Raw genomic sequence first — 6000 nt, 5'->3', positions numbered from 1 at the left:
GTGATTAGGTTCGTTCATGTAAGTGTAAAATGTCTCTCCATATGTAATGAGATATGTGAGTATAGATATAGAAATAGATATAATAATATTTAATGTATTATATGTGATAGTGGATGGATATGAAAAGAAAGATAACAGAAATTCACATGTCAATATAGTTCAGTAGTAGCTAGATATCTTGGACTATCTACCGACAGTTTCACGAGGTATCATATCGTGCTCCGTTGTTAGTAATTAGTGGCGTATAAAAGTTCTCTAGAAAAATTCTAAAATTTTAAATTAAATATCTTTATTTATTTAGATCATTATGGTATAAAATTTGGTCATTAACTATCAAATAAATATTACATTAATTATTCACTCCCAACCCCAAGTAAAGTGTAAAAAGTTTTAAAATTTATCAAATAACTTCTAAATGTATTATTAATAAGCCTATAATTTATAAAACTCATTTTTGGATCACCGTTTATTTTAAAATCACATAAGTTCATTTTTAACTTGATTAATAACTATCAAATGACAAGGAGTGCTACGAGCGTTTATTAAAAAAATTCTAAATCATATATATATATATATATATATAGTAATGTTATAAATTATTTTTATTTACACAAATGAATTAAATCACATAAGTTTCTCTTTCATATATATTTATATTTATACTAGCTTAAAAGTAAAGATTATGAAACTTATTTTGAATGGTAAGGAGAAATGTATTGGAATGATTAATCTATGGCAAATGAAAAAAAATAAATATGATGGAATATATTTCATAATGTTATAAAAGCACGTGTAAATTAAATCAAACAATTATGTAAAACGAATGTCAATACAATAGTTTAATGAATCTGTATCAAGGAGGTATGTATGTAAATAGTTAAGGGAAAAAAATAGGTCTTTCATGCTTGTGGACGTAATTCTCAAGCATAGTTTCTTGCTTCTATTCTCTTAAAATGCGCGTTAATTGACACTAACGATACTGCAAATTGTTTAGTTGTCCGTCTCTCTAAAAGGTTAGTCAAAGTATTTATACACAACTGATCAACCTGAAATGAATCAAAAGATTGTAAGTGTTTCAAAAGATTGTAAGTGTTTGATGTAGTATTCATGTTATTATAGGTATATTTTATTTTAATTTTATTAGATAGTAATATAATAAACTAAATTTCAAACTTTTAACCCATCCAAAGTTACTGTCACGCGAACTCAAATTCATTATTTCATAGGAATATATTTTAAGTTTTACCAACCACTGTCAATGGGAATACAATATTCATATTATTCCATTATATTCCCATTACCATTATCATTATTATTGCTATATCATTAGCATTCCTTCAATAGAACTCCAGCACCCCCTAAGATCATATGAACATCATGAAGCAGCCTAATTCTAAAGATGAAACAAAACTCATCAAAAAACATCACTAAGATTTCTCATGGTTGTTGGAGTTTTATACTCTGTCTATTTTACAAACCATAGTCCAAACCGATTTGGATCATGATATTAACAAACACGTGTAATCATATACCGCTTAATATACTAAGATTTTAAAGTAGTTACCTTATCAACGTCAACGCCTATGTCGTTATCCATCATTCTTCTTTGATTGTCATTACTCGCTGACGTTGAAGCATTGATGTTTTCTTTATTCTTCAAAGTGATATTACTTCTTTTCTTCGATGTTGTTCTCAGCCTTCATAAAATTTTGTAAGTATATAAGCTGTAAAAATTTATGGTAGTCGAATATGCTATAAAATATATACCGAAAATACGAAGTAATTAGAAGCAGTATAATTTTGGCATTTTGTTAGGAAAGGATGTGCATTTCCTATAGCATAGTGATTTGACTCAAAAATTAATATTAATACTCCATATCAAATATCAATATCAATTATATGTATCAAAAATAAACTTTTTTATTATACTCATGATAATTTAAATAGGAGATTTGCTGACTAAATTTATTTATTAGTTATAGATAAAGATAATTGTAGGTTATGATCTGGCTACAGTCAAACTTTAAGATTTTAAATATAAGAAGGGACTCAAATTAAGTAAATTTATCACCTCTGGTGATTGAGCAAATGAGAACCAGTTGCCTTAGAATGAGATCAAATAAGTATGAACAAATTAAATAACAAAAACTAACCGCAAGAGTTTGAGCCGTTAAGACTGAGATAAACATCGTAGCATGATCTGAATGGATCCTTCATATCACAACATTTAGCACTCTGGTCCCGTTCAACATCCGCCATGTCTCTCAGGACTCGTTGCTAATGAAAAGATTCCAATAACATTGGTCTGTTAAAACTAAAACATAAACAAACATGTATCTGATGCTCATTTACCTCGTATACGATATCTCATATATAAAAAAATCTTTACCAGGCTACAAATACTTTGTGGCCCCAAAACTCATTAGTCAGCTTTAGCATATACTAGTACACATCTCAGTCGTAGGTTATAATTGCTAAGTTTCTTCTACAAACTTGATCAATCCATAACCTTTTGTGTATCCAGTCATTTGATCAAGGTGTGGCTTGAAAGCACCATTATATATGTAAATGCTTTTCTGCAGCAACCTGGCCAAATAAGTTAATAAAAACATGACAGATAACTTTGCAAAACAGTGCACATGTTGTTACAGCATTAGCATTTTAACAAATGCAAAACCTGAATAAATGCGTATTGAATCGATATACTGAAACATATTATATATCAATTTAAAGCTCGTCATGTCTACTTTATAACCGAGTAATTAGCGTTCTCCAAAACTTTGCCCTTTTTAAGTTTCAAGCACGCTTATTAGGCTCGAGAGTAATTTTGACAACTTTCAATTAAAATGACAAAAGATGGGTTGACGACTTTTTAAGGTATATGATATACATTAGTATAATCAATAGAGAACTATCACTATAATCAAGATTAAAAGATTGCAAAGGAGTAGTTTATGATCTGTAATTTGTACAAGTTCATATTGACGAAAATAAAAGAACCTGTCGTTATGTGGAAATAATTATATAGGACTTAAATTATAACTATAAAGGCATTCGGAGATGCGGTTATGTAAGACTTACTAATTCATGTATTCCTCTTTGGGCAGCTGCCAACCAAGCTCCTTAAATATCAAATTCTTGAATACACGAACATAAACATTCTGAAAGGTATGCATTAAATCCAGACTATGATGTTATTATGCGTTTCATACTATCCTGTTATATCAACCTGTCATTTACAATTAAAATAGTTTCAGTATTGATATAACCAACACATGTGGGGAATTATCACTGATCCAAATAGAAGCATCATCTTCGTCTAAAGCCATAATAGCAAATTTCCAATAGTACAAATTTCATAAGTATAGGGACACATTAATTGTGAAGGATACCAACTTACATAAGCTTTCATGGGGTGTAGTCAGAAACGGATGATCCACTACTAAATTACTCGAATGTAGTTAATCACAGCAACCGACCTATACATAAGATCCAAAAACGCACAATTAATAATATGTATTATCATCACAGATTTTTGTTGGTTAATTGTGTTAAATGTTTAAAGTTAAAATCTTTAAAACAATACAATCACATCACAACTTGCAACAATTTTTAAAAAAAGTTTTAAGCACCAGAATCAATCAAATTAGAAAATAATTTCGTGAAATAAGTAATTAAATCTTAAATTTACCAAATCCTTAAATCTTTCGTATTCATAAATAACAAAAAGCCCTATTCAGAACGTGTTACAGATAACTACATAAATTAAAATTAGGGTTTTGAATAATGTATATAAATTTACCTTGAATCACCAATTGAAAGATTTTACATCAAAAGTCTTTCATATATGAAGTCGATAAAAATTTACCGATGATGTTTGATGACCTGCGACTATACCATCATAATCACCCGAACACTTTAAATCGATCTGCATTAACATAATATGAAACATAAGTGTCAAATAATTTCGCTAATTAAGAATTAATCAAACCAATCGATGTTGATATCTGTTTTTTGATTGAATCGCTTCATTTTTAATAAAAGAAGGTGTGCATATTCAATTGCGCTAAAAGGATAGATCGATGTTGATGTCTGCTTCCTGATTGAATCGTGAACCGTAATTGTTGTTGGATGGAATTTTGACGTGTGGAGTTTGATGTTATTTTTTCTCGTTCGTGACCCTTTTGAAAGGAACGTGATGATCCCAAATTTTTTAAACGAATGCGGAAGATGTGATGGGTAGATTAGTCGGAAGACAAATAAAAGTGAAGAGAGAGACAATCGTTATCATTTAGATCAATGGTTATTATTGAAAGTTAAATTTTAATCTAATGGTTCTTGCTTTGACATTTAAGCTAAATTAAGGGATGATTAGGTGAAAGTGACTTTGTTATTATATATAATATAGATATAGATATAGATATAGATATAGAAATATAGATAGATATAGATAGATATAGATATTTATATTTAAATATATATGTGTTTATTTACAGATAGTGGTTCGTGAATCGTTGAAACTGGTCGAAAGGTCAATTGAATATATGAAACAGTTCAAAATTTTTGAGACTCCACCTTATAGATTTTGCTTATTGTCTCGAAATCATATAAAATTAAGTTTAAATTTGGTCAGAAATTTCCGGACCGTCACAAATCGGAGGGAAGCGGGGGGAAGCAATATTTTTTTTTCATTTTTTGAAAAAACTTTGTTCACAAACATTATAGATTGGATGAAAATATTAACATTTAATAAAGACACTTTATGATAAATGTTTTTATTTTGACGGAAAAACGCTCGAAGAAGTAATATATAACAATTATCGTGTTTTTCGAGCGTATGTTGAGGTTTTAGATATTAGGGTTTACATATTAGGGTTTAGATATTAGGTTTTATAGGGTTTAGATATTAGGGTTTAGAAATTTAGGGTTTAGGGTTTAGATTTAGGATTTAGATTGAGTTTTTAACACGAACGGTTTAGAGTTTATGGTTTAGGGTTTGGGGTTTTGGGTTTAGGGACTAAATCCAAAACACCAAACTCTAAACTCTAAACCCTAAACTTTAAATCGGGCTAAATTTTACTTCACAAAACATGAAAAAAACGTTAGCATTCTTCACGATCAATATTATCTTGAATGTTATTTTTGTCGATCGTTTTCCCGCCTAAATAATAACATTTATCACGAAGTGTCTTTTTTAAATGTTCATATTTTCGTGTGATTTTGATGCCTGTAAAAAATTCCAAAAAAAAAAAAATGAAAAAAAAAATTTGCTTTCCCCCGATTGGTACTTCCCCATTGATCCTGCCTATATATATATATATATATATATATATATATATATATATGATTTAGCATATATAAAAGTAATAATAAGAATAAAATAAAATTAAACAATTGAGCCAATCATATAGCTTAAAAGTTACACCATTTAGTATAAATTCTCACAGTCCCATCTTTAGTGTTCACTGTTGACTTTTTAAATTCTTTCTTTTTCAACTTTGACCGTAAATATTTTTAGTTGTGATATATAATATTTGATGGAAATTATATGAATAAATTAAGTTTTAAATGTGTTTTCATTCATATAATTTTCATCAAATATTATATAATATAAATAAAAATATTTACGATCAAAGTTGATAAAAAAATGACTTTGAGAAGTCAACAGTGGACACTTAAGAGTTAAGATGGAACGGAGGGAGAGTATATATATATATATATATATATATATATATATATATATATATATATATATATATATATATATATATATATATAGTAGAGGGATCGAATTAGAACCATTTTTAGAATGAGAACTCAGAGAACTAGGTATTCGAGCAAAAAAAAAATGACGCGGCCGAACAAAAAATAGGCATAGTCGAACAATTTTTATTTTTGGTCTTTAGATGCATTGTTAGCTTGTTCTACATTTTATGTAGAAGATGATGATAGAACAGCATGTAGAACATGCTGTTCTACACTAGTTCTACATCAATTTTC

The sequence above is a fragment of the Rutidosis leptorrhynchoides genome, chromosome 3 (genome assembly GCF_046630445.1).
Source record: "Rutidosis leptorrhynchoides isolate AG116_Rl617_1_P2 chromosome 3, CSIRO_AGI_Rlap_v1, whole genome shotgun sequence".
Lineage (NCBI taxonomy): Eukaryota > Viridiplantae > Streptophyta > Magnoliopsida > Asterales > Asteraceae > Rutidosis > Rutidosis leptorrhynchoides.
This window is presented reverse-complemented; position numbering follows the sequence as displayed.